The following is a 19,302-nucleotide window of genomic DNA, read 5'->3' as shown; positions in this document are numbered from 1 at the left end:
AGTAGTGGTTCAGTAGGGGTCCACAGAAGTTAAAAGGTTAAGAACATTTAGAGTCTAATTTAGATCTTGACGGAATCGGTCCTGCTGTTGTTTTTTCATCAGAATAACCATCCGCCTAGCAGGCAGTCTGACCGCTCCATTTAGATGCTGGTGGGTCGTTGGACGAAAGACAGTTGGAGTGCCACAGTCTCCGCTAGATTTGTTCACCGGTGTTGACGGTGCCATAGGCAAAAGCGGCTGTCAAAGGGAGTACAGCCAGTTTGTCCTCCGATACAGTCATGATGTGCCTTTCCGCTGACATAACTGTGGCAGGGAAAACTCTACAGCTGAGTTGGCGGATTGGAATGGATTTAAGGCCAAAACTTACCTTCACACTTCCTATTCCATCACGTAGCCGATCGTACAACTCCTGCTTTTGCTGCTGCTACTTGACCACGCAGTACATCAACAACATCGTTGCCATAATTGAAGGTAAGCTTCCATTATAACTTGTTACCTTTTGAATTGTCCGTTTACATTTGATCTGGACTCGTATATGTTGAAATCTCTCTAACGAGCAATAACATACCAAAGTGTAATTCCTATGTGTGTAATGCTGTAGTTTAGGAAATATAAAGAAACACACCTGTATAATTTTATTGTAATTTTAAATTTGGTGCAAGTTGCCGTCATGATACTGGACACTTACACAAAAAAGGACATCAATCAAAAAATCAGAAACTGAGCATATAGGCGTGTTTGCTTAATTTTTCTAAACTATAAAATCATAAACATATGCATTACACATTATTGGGATAATTGAAATGTAATATAATGTAGGTATTGCACTTGACAAGGTGAAATGTTTGTTTTAAAATAACTGTAAAATCAATGTTAGTTCCAAACTTTAATCAATTAATATATTTATCACGGTAACATTTTCCCTTGTCTAGTGCATTTCCTCTATTTTATGAAATGGTATTTGTGTCATTGTTATTTTAAGGTGCAATGCATATTTGTTTAATTTAATCACTTATCAAGTACAAATAAACACATTTGTAGTAACACTTAAAAACATGACAAATCCATTTGTTGCTGTAAGTGCCCATACTCATGATGAATGCTTGTACCAAATTTAAATGGCAATCACATATTTTCATTACTAGTATATGGACTGTACAAATTAGACAATTAAAAAAGCGGTTGCATTTTAAGTTAAAATATGTAAATCACATTTTATTCATTAACAGTTCTAGGAATAAAAGAGTCGTACATCAAAAATCATGTCAGATCAAAGTTGGTGAAATTAAAATATTTTTATAAAGAAATGATATACTTCTCTCGAATCAATATAGTTTATTTCAAAACATAGAACAGTAAAAGAAATAAATGTTACAAAGAAATGACTTTGGAGTGTTGCCCCAAATTTGCCTCCTAAACAGACTGCCAAAGAGGAACCTCCTTGGGAAGGGGAATCTAGTGGGCACAGCACAGGCACCTCAAGGATCTTTTTTGCAAGGGGTGGGTTTGAGTTTGATAGGAGTTATGGACAGGTAAAACATGAATTCAGGAGGAGTATGGGAAGGAGGGTTGGGAGAGAATTGGTTTTGATAAGTAGAGGGAGCTGCAGTGTGTGATGTGCATGTGTCTGTTGGTTTGGCAGTTTCATGTGGGTTTGGTGTATGTTGGGTATGTTTCTTTCCTGACAGGTGTATGTTTTATGGGTGAGTAGGTGCATTTGTGATTGTGAATGCTGTTTTGCATGTAGGTGTGCTTGTGTGCTTGTGTGTGAGTTTGGCTGAGTGTGCTGTTGAGGTTGTTGTGGCCTCTGTTTTGCAGTAGCATGTGGGCCTGGTGTATGTTTGGATGTGTGTGGTTTCTTGGGTGTTTTGTATTCGGGTGAGTGTGTGCCTTTGTGTTTGATGGGTGTTGGTTTGTGTGTAGGTGTGAGTTTGGAAGAGTCTGCTGTTGAGATGGTTGGCATGGTTGTGGTACTCATGGGTGTATTTATTTTATTTATTTATTTGAAATTTTATATAGCGCACAGTTACCCTCGGGCATCCCGGCGCTTGTCCAGACACCAACAGTTAACCAACGGCCGGTTCAGTGCCATCAAGCAGGAAACAAATGAGTTTTAAGGCGTTTGCGAAACCGCAGAGTACAGGTCTCAGAGCTCAACTTCAAAGGGAGCGCGTTCCACAAAATGGCTGTGTTGACCGGAAATCTTCTCCCACCAGTACGGGCCCTTTTTACTCTGGTAATTTGGAGAAGGTGTTTCTGATCAGAGCGCAGCGCTCTATTAGCTTTATAAGGCACCACTAAGTTCCTCAGGATAGGAGGGCCCTTCCCCTGAAGAATTTTGTGTGCTGTGCAGAGAGCCTTAAATTTAACCCTTTCCCGCACCGGGAGCCAGTGCAGTGCCTTTAAGGCCGGTTTAGCTGACTGCATACTAGGCACGCCCATAAGCAGCCTTGCAGCAGCATTTTGGACCTGCTGGAGTTTATTAAACGTTGCTTCAGGGGCACCCAGAAAAATAGCATTGCTATAATCTAGTCTAGATGTAATAAGCCCCTGAATAAGCAACTTCCTTGATGTTAGAGGAAGAAGAGGCAGGACTTTGCGAGCTGAGCGGAGAAGGCCAAAACATACTCCTGCCTTTTTTTTCGCCTGGGTCCATAACGAAAGGTCTTGCTCTAACCAGACCCCTAAACTCTTAATTTCCTCTTTCGGGCTCGGGAGCTCTCCCATACAGCTAGGCCAGCTAGTCAAAGGGAGTGAGGGGGTCTTGTTCCCTAACAACATTATTTCTGTTTTCGAACCATTCAACTTAAGGGCTGACTCACACATCCAGTTGTGAACTTCCGACAAACAGGAGTGCAGTAAATCGGGATTCTCCACCAGTTGAGATAGGGCGACCACCAGCTGTGTGCCATCCGCATAACTGAAGATTTTAATGTCAAATGGGGCCACCACGTCCTCCAGGGGGGCCATATATACATTAAACAATGTAGGGCTGAGGGAAGAGCCCTGTGGCACAACCCACTGGAGGGGGATAGATGTTGACCGATCACTACCTTCCCAGACCTGGTATGTCCGTCCGCTGAGAAATGACCTAAGCCACTTCAGAGCAACACCTGAAACACCTACATCGGACAGTCGCTGAATCAACACTTGATGGTTCACAGTGTCGAAAGCCGCACTGAGGTCCAGGAGGATCACTGCCACTGACCCTCCTGAATCCAGAATGCTTCTGGCTTCATCCATGACTGCCAGAAGAGCGGTGTCGGTGCCCTGGCCTGGCCGGAATCCAGTTTGTGAATCTCGCAGCAGGCCATTAGACTCCAGGAAACATGACAGCTGTTGGTTCACCAACCTTTCAGCGATTTTACCGAGACCCGGCAGCAGGGAAATGGGCCTGAAATTTGCCAAGTCCGAAGGATCCAGACTTGGCTTCTTTAATAGCGCCTTTACCACTGCTGTTTTCCAGCTCGGTGGCACCAAGCCATGGGCGAGGGATGCATTCATTAGATCGGTAACAGGGACCGCAATAGTGGTTGCTACCTGTTTCAGGAACTTCATAGGGACCGGATCCCTAGGGGAACCGCTTTTCATAGAGCCTAATACCTTGAGGACTTCAGCCACTGATACTGGGCCAAAAGTATCTAAGTGGGTGAGTGCTCCTCTTGGCTGTTTTGCCGTGTCCATTTTATGAACAGGCTGGAGCGAGGGAGGCTGGGGCAGAACGCTTAATATATTCTCAATTTTCATGTTGAAATAGTCTGCCAGCTCTTTGCACTTCTCACCAGGGTTGTCATGTGTTACCAAGGGCTCGGGAACTTTAAGAAGTTCCTTTACCACTCTAAAAGTCTCTCTAGAAGTATTGGAGGCAGGTCTTATAGGCTCCTCGAAAAATTGGGCTTTAGCATGACGAAGAGCGGATTTATACCCCCTCATTGCTGAGCGATATTCCTCTCGACTGGCTACCTCCCATTCCTTTCTCCAAATCCTCTCCAACTTCTTACATCCCTTCCTAAGGATTCGTAACTCAGGAGTGTACCATGGGGCAGAACCAATTCTTTTCTCCCTCTTTGGCACTCTCTTTTTCGGGAGAATGGCATCAAGGGAAGTGGTCAGCCACTGATCGAAATTTGCATCTCCCTTTACCGGGTCCAATTCAGGGAGAAGGCACGTACAGTCGAGGTTAGTAATCCAGTCATCGACCGATAACCTGGACCATGCTCTTTCCACTATATGAGCCTTGTGGCCAAGCATAGGCAATGAGTCAGTTTGCCAAGTTGCCGGGACCAAAAAGTGGTCTGACCACGGGAGAGGATAAGTAGGCCTGACTATAAAACGAGGAATGTTAGAAAAAATTGGGTCAAGTAAATGTCCCTTATCGTGCGTGGCCCCCGCATTGATTAAAGTCAGCTCGAAGGCTTTCAAATCGCACTGCAGGTCTCGAGCCACTAGATCTGCAGGATCATTAAAATGGAGATTAAAGTCTCCCAGCACTATAAAATTCGTCGTAGAAGAGGCCAGGATAGTGACTGTTTCCATTAAGGAGCTAACAAAATTACCCACCCAGCCCGGGGGGCGGTAAATCAGTATACCTGACACCGATACCGTAGGGGATGTCCGCAAGGAGAACTGACAGCTCTCACAGTCCGACACTAAACCATTCTGAGCCCTGCACACATACGTGTCCCTGTATAGAATGGCAATGCCACCCCCTCGCCCCACAGGTCTATCCAGATGGTATATTAGAAAGCCTGGGGGGAGGGCTTGCACTATAACTACATCAGAGCCGGATGTCATCCATGTTTCCGTCAGGAACAGGATGTCTAAGTCCAAATCTTGCATAAGGAGCTTAATTTCTAACGAGTGTCTCGGGAGAGATCAACAATTCAACAGACCTAACGACAGGGCATTCGTACCTTTATCAGGATGAATGAGCTGACACAATCTGCAGTCCGATAACGAGTTAGATCCTTTATGGGCAAAATTACAGGAAGAAATTTTCGGAGGGCACAAAGCCATGAGATCATCCCGAGAATATATCATCCTTATTGCAGGAGTGTTAGGCAGGATTCCTGGCCCTAGGCCCGTCTGGGCCCGGACGGGCACAGACGGGCTGGACTCTGGCGTGACTCCGGCGCGGTGACGGCGCTCCCGCTGCGCGTCACCGCTGCGCGTCTCCATGCCAGGTTTAAGTAGGGGCCGCGCCTGCAGTGAAGAGCACTAAAGCGCTCACCAAAATGGCACCAGCAGAACGTCCCTAACTACCCCCAAGATGGCGGCGATCAGGTAAAGCTGACTAAAGACTCGCGAAAACCGCGGTGAGGGTCACAATTATCGTGCAAGTAAGTGCTACTATCGTAATTTAAAAAAAGGGTACAATAACGAAAATTAAATTAATATTGAGACACTAAAAGGAGATATATTTAAAAACGCACAGGCTGTCACCCATTAAGTCGCTCTAAGCGTGGTGTCCCAAAACTCTAGCGGAATCCGCTTTAGGCGCACAAACCTTGTCCAAGACCGAGCTGACCAAAGCGCTCGTCTTAAGTAGGGGCCGCGCCTGCAGTGAAGAGCACTAAAGCGCTCACCAAAATGGCGCCAGCAGAACGTCCCTAACTACCCCCAAGATGGCGGCGATCAGGTAAAGCTGCCTAAAGACCCGCGAAAACCGCGGTGAGGGTCACAATTATCGTGCAAGTAAGTGCTACTATCGTAATTTAAAAACAGGGTACAATAACGAAAATTAAATTAATATTGAGACACTAAAAGGAGATATATTTAAAAACGCGCAGGCTGTCACCCACTAAGTCGCTCTAAGCGTGGTGTCCCAAAACTCTAGCGGAATCCGCTTTAGGCGCACAAACCGTGTGGTGGTTATTGTTGTAGGAGTGCTAGTGGTTGTGGGTGTAGGTCTGGTTGTTGGTGTGCTGGTGGTTGTGGGTGTGGTGGTAGTTGTGGGTGTACTGGTGGTTGTGGTGCTTGTGGGTGTGATGGTGGTAATGGTGGCTGTGGGTGTGGTGGTGGTTGTGGGTGTGATGGTGGTTGTGCGTGTGGTGGTGGTTGTGGTGCCTGTGGGTGTAGTGTCAATAACTCGTTGGTATGGGTGCCTCCAAAGAAGTGAGTGTTTGGGATAGGGCTGGGGCTTTGGAAGTAGGATGAGGAACCTGAGTTGGGGCACAATGTTGGGCTGGTTGGAAGGATGTGGCCAGTGAGGAGGTTAGTCCTGCAAATGATCTCTGCAGGCCAGACATACCACTATTAATGGCCTCCAGGTATGCTACCATTTGTTGCATTTGGCAACTATGGCCCTGGATGCTATTCAGAAGTGCAGACTGGTCTACAGAGATGCTGTGTAAGAGGTCAATAGCCTCCTCACTTAGTGCAGCCAGGGTGACGGGCAGGGGGTGAGGTGCCTGCGGCGAAGGAGACCCCAGCCCTTTTAGGGAAGCGGGTTTGGCCAACTGGGGGGGGAGCAAGAGGCATGATGGCAATATGTCTCTTGGTGATGGGCAAGGATGCAGGTGGTACAGTTCCTCTAGGGTCTGCTACCACTAAGGACTGGTCACTTGTGGAGGCCTCCGAAGATGTGGATGAGCTGGTGGCCTCTGTTCCAGTCCCCTCACCCTCCATACCACTGAGTTTATGTGTGTCTGTAGTCTTAGCACCTGAAACACAGTGACCAGCTGCTTCCCCGGCTTCTTGGCCACTGCCTCCTTTGCTTGCTCCTAAAGATTCTAAAAAGACATATAAAATAGTTTTATTGTATCTGTGTATATAGAACTGATCCTGAACTTTTTTTCCCAAAACATTTCCACATGTTTCAGATTTCACCTGCTTCAAAATTTTCAAAAGGTTCATTATTATCATTATCACATGCATGTAGGGAACATCTTCAGAAAGTATTTGGTCAAATGTTTGTCAATTCTCATTATTGCTCCATTATCATTTATGATCTTGGGCCAGATGTACGACTATTCACTTGAGCGAGTCGCAAATTGCGCCGAATTTCGACTAAGGATTTGCGACTCACTATAGTGAATGTACAAGTGTCTCAGACATGTATTGCGATTCCTAATGGGGTCGCAAATTGCATGCCTCGTCATGTGGCAAGTGTAATTTGCGAACCCATTGGGAATGGCTAGCACTCACAGGAATGGTGGCCTGCTGGGGTCAGCAGACCACCATGTATGTGACTGCTTTTTAAAGAAAGTAGTTTTTAAAAAATGCAGCCCGTTTTCCTTAAAGAAAATGGGATGCATTAAAAAATGAAAAATTAAACCTTTCAGTTTCATTTTTTAAGGGCAGGCAGTGGTCTCCCGTTTGCAACTGTGAAAAAGGGTCGTACATCTGTTCCCTTGTCTCTTAACCTTTCTAAATTCACTCCAGGAACTGTTTAACACCTTTGAATGTTTTTTATTTGTTGTTTAGAATAGTGAACTTATGTCACAAAACTGATATAAAGGAAAAAGACCTTTGTAAAGTGTGTGTGTACAAGGCAAAAAAGCTGAAATATATGCATTTATAAACATTTAACTATGAATCAATGTATGTTAACCAGTATTGCAATGATGCACCAATATTTGTAGAATCTGAAAGCCTGTTTCCTTTGTTTGGGCATTTCACAGTGGTAACACTTACTTCAAGAAACTTAAATATTTCTCAAATGTCAAAAATAGTATATGGAATCAGTACTGAAGTTGCTTATTAATATGTCACGCCCTATGTATTCACTCATGCTGCAGAAGAAATTAAGGAATAATCGAATGGGGATTTGCAAACGACTTCTACAGCATTAGTAAATATATAGGGCTTCATACATTTCTAACCCATTTTAGTACAGAGCAAAAATATTTTTACATTTGACTCCAAAATATCTTAAGTTATTTCCAGTTTGTTTTCCCATTGTGAACATATTAAACAAAATATGCTGGCTTTAACTTTGGGTAAACTTGGTACAACATCACAGTAAATATTTCATACACTGATTCATATAGAATTTTTGATAAAATTAAAATGCAAATCACAATATGCAACAGATAAAACCTTAATGCATTCTAACAATTTCATAGTGAGTCATGTATTGCTCCTGATTTTGAGTTTTGAAGATGGGATACCCCAACATATATGTGGCGTAACATTCCATCTGCAAAAGTACCTTAAAGTATCCTATTTTTGTTAATCTTTGATTTATCATCTGGACATATCAAAGGATACTTTAAAAAGATTTTTGGGATATAAGTTACTTTGCCAAAAAATGCATTGCTATTAAAATCTTTTCTTTTTTAAAACAGACAGGCTTACATGTACATTTGTGAAGGAGTAGGACATTATGCAAATCAGTCAATTTTAACATAAATTAAATAGTCATTTTGATTCAAAACATAGTTGAGAGATGTTTTTAATAAAAAATGTAGGCATTTAATCAAATGTTTATAGTCATTTTGGCTCACATGCTCACTATTGTTTGTTTATAATACCAATTCACCAATGTGACAATTAGAACATCCACTGTATCATAAGTACATTTAATGATATGTCACCTGTAATAGGGTTAATGTAACATCCTTCCCACTTGTGATGGAGCATCACACCACACACAGATAACTTGTGGCCTGCTTGGTGCAACTATCCCTTATAACACCTAAGAAACTTGTGTATATTTGTTGTTAAGGCAGGTATGTGTCTGCTCAAAACAGTCCTTCGGTACTGATTAGAAATACAGTGGAATAATTTCTGACAAATCCATATACAAAATACATCACTATACACCTTGTGCAAAACATACACCTTAAAAAACTCTTTTTGTGTGTTGCACATGTGTTAATTTTTATGTTGATGCCATAATTTGTTGCAGAAAAAATGTATGCAACATGAAAAACTCCATAAATAACGTACCCTCTTGATTCTGCTGTTGGGTTCTCAGCTGCCCATCAAGCTGGGGATAGGCCACTGAAAGTATGTGGACCTTTAGGGGGGTCAGGTGCGGGGCCCATGCTTCCCATGTTGGGAAGACTGCCGAGCTGGACTTAGCTGACTTTGTGGTCCAGCATCATAGGTCCTCCCACCTCTGCCTGAAATGGATGGTGCACTGCTTGTAGACCCCCAGGGTCTGTGCCTTCTTGGTGATGGCCTTCCATGTGGAGTTTTATTGATGGGCGTTGACCTGTATGGATACAGAAAAAGAAAGAAAAAAATAAATGTTTTGTGATTTTGAGTTGTTTGTATCGATGAAGCACCATTTTGAGAAATCAATCAAAAGCATTAGTAAAAATGTCCAAATGCATTTTTAAGCAACTTTTTTTAATTAAACAAAATTGTAGTAACCTCTTGAGTACTCTTATCTCTTGGCATGTCCTCATCTTATTAACCCATTCCATGCGTTGGACGGCCGGAAGCCGCTCGACGCATGGGTGCTCGTGTACGTCTGACGGTTCCCGGCCGTTCACGCACATGGCACTGGAAATCCATCTGGTGTGGGTACCAGAGGGATTTCCTTTCAATTAAAACAGCCTCAGAAGCTGGGGAAGAGATTTCCTAGCTCCTAGGCTGTTCTGATTGTTGCAGTGAAATGACAATTAGCGAGCACGGCACGTTGACATAATTTCAATGAAGCTGAAACTGAAATGAACCGATTGTCTCGTTTCAGTTTCACTGTCTACTTATTCGAGGGGCTAGCTCAGCCCCTCGAGCACGTAGGCAGATGGGGGGTATTGTTGCAAAAAGGGTAGAATCTCCCCTTTCCAATGGTACCCCTCCCTAGTGGATCCTTGCTTGGAGATCACTGCAGGAGGGCAATCCCCAAGCAGGGATCCGCCACTAGACACCTGGAACGGGGAAGCGGCCCCTTGGGCAGGGCTTTTGCTCCCATCACAACTTTTTCTCAAAAACTGACTTTATGCCCCCTGGCAGATGGAGGCAATAGCCCCAGATATGTCCCCCCGCCCCTGGGGTGGCAAAAATCACATTAGGCTCTAGGGACTTTTTTTATGTATATGGGGTCGGGGCTGCCCAAAATGGGCATGCCAATGCTCCCACCCCTTCCAAAAAGGCCACAGTCTTTCTGCCCCCCAGGAGGCAGATGGGACAATAGCCCCAGAGCTAACCCCGGGGGGGGGCATAAAGCCCACTAGGCACCAGGAATTATGTTTTTTATTATACGCAGGGGTGGGTGCTTCCCAGAATGGGTATGCCAATGCTCCCAACCCCCCCCAAAAATTAGCCACAGTCTTTCTACCTACCCCAGGAGGACGATGGGGGCAATAGCCCCTGATCTTCCCCCCGGGGGGCAGAAAGCCCACTAGGCACCAGGGATTGTTGTTTTGTATACGTAGGGGTGGGGGCTGCCCAGAATGGGAATGCCAATGCCCCCACTCCCCCAAAAATGTGACTGTCTTTCTGCCCTCTCCCAGGATGCAGATGGGGTCAGAAATCTCACTAGACACCAGGGATATGTTTATGGGCATGTAAGGGAGAAGCCCCATGAGCAAAGATCACTGCCCTATTTTAGGCACACATTTTAGATGTTTCAGTAATATGTTTAGTCTCATCTGCCCCCAAGCAGGTGCAGAAAACCACTAGAAACCAGGGAAAGTTTGTGTGTGTGTGAACTGGAGTTTGGCTGATGGTCTGCATGTACTGACTTTAGGCTGGCATGTTGTTAGTGGTGTGTAGACTTGCAGTTGGCTAATGGTGTATGTGTACTTGATGATGGTGTGTGCAGATTGGCACTTGCCTGGTGGTGTGCGTGGAGTGGTGCTTCGCTGGCAGTATACTATTGTGTTTTTATCTAGGAGCCTAAATCGATATTCCTATTTTATGCCGTTGTCCGGTTATAATCAATAATATCCATACAACGGCATAATAATCATACCCATATTCAGTCGTAGCACATGCTGTCACATTAAGCAAGGCTACTTCCCCGGCCCCCTAGAAAGCACAACGAGTTCTCTAAACAATCCAAACCTCCAGCAACCAGGGAAATCCCCCTTGCTTTGTTTTGATTTCATCCTAGAACTCCTGTAAAGCACTGTAAGAAAGGCCAGTTCTTAGTGACATCTTTATTGACGTCTTATGTCCAGCCTTACGTCAAACCCGGCACCTTACAGGTATAAATATACCAAAGTTGCCTTAAGCAAACACACGGGGGTGGTATTGGGAGCAGCTATCTACTTGCCCGAGAGCCCAGCTGATGCGAGAGCCCACGGACGCTGCCCCTCCCTTTTGACGCACTGAGAGAGACGCTGTCTTTTCTCCTGCTGAGAAATCCAGCTCCGGTGTTTCCAGATACCTTCGCAGGTTACTGGGATATCGAGTCCTGAGCGAGAGATACCAGACTTCCTGCTTTCTAATACCCAGGTACGGAGCTGACTAAACCCTTAAAGAGAATTCTTGAGTCAGATTCTTGGCAAAAACCAACTTAACTTAAACTGCTACTTACTTACTCCTTCCCACGTATTAGGCTTAGGTCAGGTACACAGGGGTAGGCGTATTTAGAAGCACCAGTTGAGTCCGTCAGTCAATGTATATATGAATATATATTTTATCTATTTTAAAGTATCTTATGGCTAAGAAACCATATCAATGCTTTTACAGTATTATTTCTTAATCCTCCTTTTACTGTACGCACTTTACTTTACTATGAGTATTGCAATTGTGGCAATTCATTTCTCTTGTATGAGGAAGAAGACTGCTCAATAAATTACACCTTTTATTGAAAACGCCCGTCTTTCTTTTCTCTGCAGTCTGGTGAAACTAAGTATGCACACTTGACTCAGTGAAATAGCTGTCTATTGTTTTCACACGACTCTAGAGATACACTCTTATTCTGAGGGAGCAAAGTTGTCATGTTATATGGTTGTCAGAAGCTAATCCCTTCTTGTCTATCCAGGGAGGTTAAACAACTCCTCTTTTATTCGAGAAAGTTTCTAGTGACCTCTGAGCTAGCTGGCAAAAACTTAAGTCTAATATAGTCAGTAGAGACCTAGTTGAACTCAGTCCTACGTCTACACTACTGAATATATTATTCCAATGCGCAGAGCCTATTGGGACTATAGGAACTACACTACATGGCGCCCAACGTTTGGTAAGGCGATAAATCTAACGCAAGACGTTAGAGTAACTCAGTCGTGCTTTTTCACACAGACCCCTTTTCCCGTAAATACTCCAAAAGACGTCTGGAGTGGGTAAAAGATTAAAATCTGCCAGAACTTAGTAGGAAGAGATTCCTATGTATAGTTTTTGGTTTAGTCAACGTTGAAGGATACAGTGTTCCAAAATATTGTGCATCTCATCTTTGTTTCCTTGAAACCTGATCTGCAACAAAAACCTTTCTGTCAGTAAAAATGTCAGAAAGTGAAGTAGAAAGGGAGGCAGCTAGAATAGCAGCTCGTCTCCTAGCGGATGACACAAGTCTCCAAGAAAATGACCCGAGTGTTATACTCATTCCGGTCAACATAAGGAAAACTATAACTCTTAAACTTATAGAAAATGGACTAACACCAAGAGGTGGAATAGTCGTATTCGTAATTGAGGCCCATGAATATCGGCAGACAGAGGTATTCTACACATGGATAAACTTTCCAGCAGCAAATGCTGTCACACACGACTTCCACTATTACAAAATAGAGGAACCTCCGGATGAGTACACTCCTTTCGAGGAGGTGGAGATCCCATTAAAATACCAAGAGCACCTGCTCTGGTTTAAAGGCGCCCTAAAACATAATAATCACATCACCAGGCTCGGTCCATTAGGTAGACCAGGAGCAACGTGGCCAGTTCTAGACAGCAACACACCACATGCAGACATTGATAAAAGGTCAAGCAAAGAACTCTTAGTTAAAATAAAAGAATTAACAAAGGCATATAGAGAGTTAGTTCAATTGGCAACGGAGGATATAACTTACCTCCAGAAATTGAAAGAAACAGATATAGCAGACCAACCAATTGAACTTGCCAGAATCATAGAAAAATCCTATGAAGAACTAGGTAGAGATAGTTTGGGTGGGAAACCAGTGAAACCCCAGCTAACTGAAAATCCTGAAAAGATATTTATTAAAAATAATCTAAACACTCCAAAAAAGAGCTGGGATGGAAATAAACAATCCACTCCCAAAGAAAAAAGATTCCAGTCCAGAGGAAGGTCTCCTCGGCGGAGAGAAAGATCTCCGGACCAAGGACACATGTCTCCCCAGAGGGAGCCCACTGAGAAAAGATACAACCTTAGAAATAGGGATAATCTGAAGAAACCTGATAGATATCAAGACATTGATACACGTCCCTCTCGATCTTTTCAGACTTCCTCGCAGAAATCGGAAAGAAGAGGACGGTCAGAACACAGGGAAGAGCACGTCAAGTCCAAAGACAAGGAACCTGCTCATCAAAGTAAAATATTACAATTTCCAAGAAAGAAGGTAGCCAGCATTAAAATAGTTAAACATGCCGAGGATACTGAGGACACAACTGAAAAACGGAGAATGGGCCCAGACAATGCTAGACAGCGCAGCAGAAGTGACCATAGCTTGCAGGATCCTGATGAATCTTCTGGAGACAGTGGACACGAATGAATACATTCAAGTGGAAACTGCGGATACCAGAGTTAGCAAACCTCATAAAATATACGAAATAACATTAGGTATAGAGGGAGATAAGACTAGGAAAGTAAGGGGTCTATTTTGGGATAACCTTTCTAAAGGCTATTACATCCTTTTAGGTGAGAAAGACTGGCCACCAGAGTTTGTCAGGGAGTGCCCTCATGGCGAAGAAATGATTATGCCTGCCTTCTCAAATCACATTCCAATTCATAAAAAATATACATATGCAAGAAAATGGGCAGTAGCCCAAGCTCCTGCATTATATAAAAATCATGTAGGATGGGATGAGGACTCTCCTCCTCACAAAATCCAGTTAAAATGTCAACCAACTGCACAAAGACAGTACCCAATTAAGCAAGAAGCTAAGAAGAAAGTCAGGGAGATCTTAGATCAACTTGAATACCAGGGGGTGATTGAAACATGCACCTCACAAATGAACAATCCTTTGTTTCCTGTCTCCAAGCCAGACGATTCATATCGTCTAGTTTTGGACTACAGACACCTTAACTCATGTTGCAAGACATTTGCAGTACAAAACTCACATAGTGCAGCACTAATGAATAACATCGTGCGCAAAAAGTACAAAACGACATTAGACATCTCTAATGGATTCTTTTGTCAAAACATAGCACCTGAAAGCAGGTACTTGACCGCTTTCTCAATAATGGGGTCACAAAAAATGTTCTGTCGACTCCCACAGGGATTCAAGAATAGCCCAGGATTATTCTCAGCAAGAGTAACAGAGTTACTACAAATGTATGATGATGAGGCATTATCTTATGTCGATGACATCTATCTCACAGATGATGATTTGGAGACTCACTTGAAAAGAATGAACACCATAATACTTGGGTTCGCAGCAGAGGGTTACAAATTCAACTTTAAAAAGTCACGAATTGCCCATCTAACTGTCCTGTTTTTAGGATATGAATTATCAAGTGAAGGCAAAAGCCTAGCAGACAATTTCTTAGAGAAGTGTGCTGTACTCCAGGCCCCAAAAACGCTGAAGAACTTACAATCAATACTAGGTTTCCTGAATTTCGGAAGAACATACATTCTAAATTATGCAGAGAGGGTTAAACCTCTCTATGAATTAATAAAACCTGATTTTAAACCAATCAATTGGACTCAAAAACACACAGAAATTTTGAGATCATTGCAAACAGACATGTTAGCTAAAACAAAATTGCAAACTCGCGATAACACACGCAACCTTGTAATACGAGTCATCCCAGGAAGATGCGGATTCACGTACCTGACCTCTAATGAGGGAGAAAAGGTACCAATAGCTTACAAATCACACTTGTACACACAAGCTGAAAAAACATTCAGTCTTACGGAAAATGTTGTAAATACGGTTCAAACAGCTGTAGCAAAAGAAAGAGCCCAAGCCCAAGGCAGACAGATTACTGTTTTAACAGCAGAATCAGCCTTCGAGGCATTAACAAGCCCACGTAATTTAACTACTGTGGCATTAGATCCAAAATGGATACAATGGGAAAATTCTCTTGCAACAGAAAAAGTGAAATAATATTTTGACCCGGAAATGAAAAAACTGAAAGATCTAACATATGAAAAAGAATATCCTCTGCCAATCGAGATTCTGCCTCTACAACTTTACGCCTGTGTAATATATACAGACGGATCTGCTCAACCCTCAGTTTGGGGAAAGCAAGCTTACAATGCTACGTGCTCGGTTGTTAAAAACCGGTGGCGCGGAGGTAAATTGAGACCACTGGTAACTATGTCTCAATCCGTAAAAGACAATTCAGGTCAACAAACTGATTTATTAGCTTTAAAAATGGCGCTCGATATTGCCGATCGCGAATTCCCCACACTAATAGTGTGCGATTCGCATTGCTGCGTCAAATCTTACAATAATGACTTGCAGAACTGGATTCAAAACGATTACAAAGATGACACAGGTGCCACAATAAAGCATAAAAAGCTTTGGGAACAGGTAGTTCTTTTGCAGAAAGAACTACAAAAGACTCACGTGATACACACACTGAGTCATCAGCATGATGGCGTTCACGCTGCAGGGAATTCATTGGCTGACACAGTCACCGCGGAAGTAACTAAACCGGCTTCCGTAGCCACAAAAAAGCGTTCAGAGAAATACATAGACGGGGAAACCATGCTGGCGGTAAAAACATCTTCAAAAGGCGACTGTGCAGCATTACCCGTGAACTATCCACTCAATTATACATACATAATCGATGCAAACTCTGTTCCTTTTGCTCGAATCCCTGGAGTGGGGGATAGAGTAATTCCAAACACGAACAGGAGAATCTTCTTAATACAAGAAGCACATATGGGATTAGGTATAAGGCATCAGATGATTAAAAAATCTCTGACAGAATTACAATCAGAATACTGGTGGCCGGGAATGAGCTTGCATAATCACAAATTTGCAATAAACTGTCAAAACTGCAACAGAGATCGCACTGGCGAACCGGCCGAGGTAGTGCCAGAACACCTAGTAGACAGCATAAGGCGATCTATCCGCCAAATCAAACAGGAAAAATGCGTCCCAATGTATATTATTTAAGACTAGATTCACTAAAAATGTAGACACCAGCGCTCGGCTGACGCCAGAACTGTTATAAAAGATTTGGGAGTCTATATCGGCACATACGCAATTGGCATGCTACATTCTGACCAGGGTCCTGCTTTTAGCTCTCGAGCTTATAAGGAGGCCATGACCAGCATGGGCATTGCATTGCGGTACTCTTGTCCCTTCCATCCTGAGGGAAATGGGATTGTGGAAAGAAAAAACCGAGACATAAAGCAATCTATAACGGCGAGGGTATTAGGTTCGGGTGATGGGTGGGTCCAACATTTAACAAGTGTCCAACGTAGTCTTAATAATCTGCCAAGAAATTCTCTAAAAGGTTTCAGCCCGTACGAACTATTGTTCGGTACTAGAATGCATATTCAGGACTTAGATAGTCAGACTTCAGTGGAAGAAGAAAAATGCTTTGATATCAAAGATCGTTTGGCTATTTTACAGGACTTAAATGAAATAAGAAAAGACCTGAGCAACATAAAGCTAAAACAGCAGCCAACAGCCACTGAAGAGAAACCACCTGTCCCAGCAAGGCCTGTCTGGATTCCAAAGATTGGGGATCTAGTCAGAGAGAAAATAGCGGTGAAGAAGGAATTTGGGCCTTCTTACAGAAAAGCAGTACCTGTCTTAGCTGTCAGCGGAACAAGATCAGTAGTACTACCGCCCCTTGCTGGTAAAAAGGAGAACCGAGTTGTATCCATCGACCTGGTAAAACCACAATCATGTGGCCAATAATAAGTAGTAGGCCCAGTGGACTCCCAAGATGTAGCAGAACACCAAAACTTGCTACAATACAAGCGGTTCAAACTGAGAGACTAATCACATTTGATAAACCTGCGGTGAATAAAAAAGGACTATACAACAATGCCATGGAACTTGTGCCTCTTGAAACCCAAATTTCAACAGTTCGTCAAGAAACATCAGTCTACAACGATGTAGCCTCGACTATGCTAATGAAACAAAAGATGCAAAAGCAAATAAAAATCCTGAAGCGCTTCCAACAATTGACAGAACTGCATCTGGCTACTTCATCAATTCCGATGACTTTTCTGAGGATCCAAGCGAGCCTGAAGAACAGCCAACAACAAAAACTTTTAAAGACAAAGTAACAGAACTCTTTCATCAACTCAAAGAAACCTATCTGATTTCTCCATGGATTGAATTTTGGATTGTGTTAGGTGTACTTTTCCTCATGCTTTGGCTCAACATGGTTCTCTGTTTGGGAAATTTTATTGAAGGAAAATATAGTACAATGGACACAGCAAGTCAGAACATCAACTTGGTCCTAAAGCCACACAAGTCATCTCACATCGAGAAAAGAAAACTATCATCCGTGAATGTCACAGCCAATCCAATACCCGGTGGGGTAGCTTGGGACAAAACAGATTACGAAATCTATGGCCCGGTCGAGCTCTTGAAGTATCCACACCAGTTTAAGGTTTCATTAAGTGACTTTGTAAAACCGAGCACATTTTCTGATGATTGGGACTTTGAAAGTATTAATGATATGATGTCAGATTTAGTTATGTCAGCAAAATTTAAAGAACATGATTATTTGCAGGGGTCATCGAATTATGAAGAAATGTACTGCTACAACCACTTTGCACATCATTATTTGCATAAATCTGCTCAACCTAGAAATGTTTTTAATTATAATCAATGGGAACATTGTGCAACTCCACCAAAGGAAGTTCGAAAACATTTTATGAGAAATTCCCATATTTTTCAGGATTTAACACAAGTGAAGCAGAAACGTTTTATTTTAAAATGTTAAATAAGACAGGAATGAAAACATGCTGACAAACACTAAATTAATCTATTCAGAAGCATTTTATGAAAAAAATGACTACATTTGGTTTTGATTTTTGGAAAAACAACATTGAAACAAAAACTATCTGGGGTACGAAAGATTGGCTGGTCCAAGGTTTAGAATCATTATTGAGAGCCTGCATGATCCCAGAACAAATTATATTTTTGAATGACACCATTCAACAGACAACCTATCTTGGCCTAGCCAAAATTAAAGACTTAAACAAACCGTCTATTCCAAAGCCAACACCTGACAGTAATAGCACTACAGATGTTGAGATAGACGTATACCATATTTTTTACCAAAACAGAACACATCCTGATTGGAAAAAATGGTTGATCTGGCCCACAGACACAAACAGCTGTCAAGATAGATTCCTGAACAAATTACAGGGGTTCAAATTGACCAGGCCAGACCCTAGATACTCCCAGAGACAACATCCAGGGATAGTTACAACATACAGTGTAGGGAAACTCTGCCTCGAATGGCTACACACATCCACACTGGCAGAAATTAAGCAACACTTGACTTTACTTAAAGACGGTGCTGACTTGCGTGATTTCATAATGGGACCACGTAAACAGCGTCAAAAATGTTTCATAGCGGCCGGTGTATACGCAGCATACAACGAAGCTTGGAAAATAATGCAAATTGAAACACCAGAAAAAATACGGGAAATTGACCGTATCAATTTGGAAAAATCACTTTCTGTTGTGGACAATGGGTTAATGACTCTGTCTTCCAGAATATATTCACTGTACAGTATTGTATCATCTGCTATTGATATAATAGAGCAGGACTTACTAATGTTACAACACGGTCAGTCCCAATTACGTTCTATTGTACAGCTTGGCTGGACGTTGCAAAATCTGCGTTCAGGCTACGTGCCCTGGCGTTTAATCAACACAATGTCACTATTCTCCATCTTTAACCTTACTGATACACAAATCAGATTGGCACAGAAAGGAGCAGAGTATACAATTCTGAGCATCGAAAAACTTGAGAGATTACCATTGACAATGTCAGAAAGACCTGTCATTGAAAGGATAATACACGGAATAATAACACTTCCGATAACAACTTTCCAATTTAAATTCTTTCAAGAGTATATACCAGCAGGCCAGTATGAAAGGTTGGGTAAAGGGTACATTAAGTCATCATGGAAATTACCTTACACACGCACATGTTATAGTGAAAAGAAACAGAATGTATTTCTTAGTGGTAACAATTGTAAACAATCACTGAGTGGTATACTTCTTTGTCAAGGTATTAACTTGCATGGGGCCTGTGAGGGGACTTTAAATCACCTTTCATGTCATCAGCATGGCGCACCTGCA

This window comes from Lissotriton helveticus, chromosome 1_1 (genome assembly GCF_964261635.1).
Source record: "Lissotriton helveticus chromosome 1_1, aLisHel1.1, whole genome shotgun sequence".
Taxonomy (NCBI): Eukaryota; Metazoa; Chordata; class Amphibia; order Caudata; family Salamandridae; genus Lissotriton; species Lissotriton helveticus.
Note: the sequence above shows the minus strand (reverse complement) of the source record.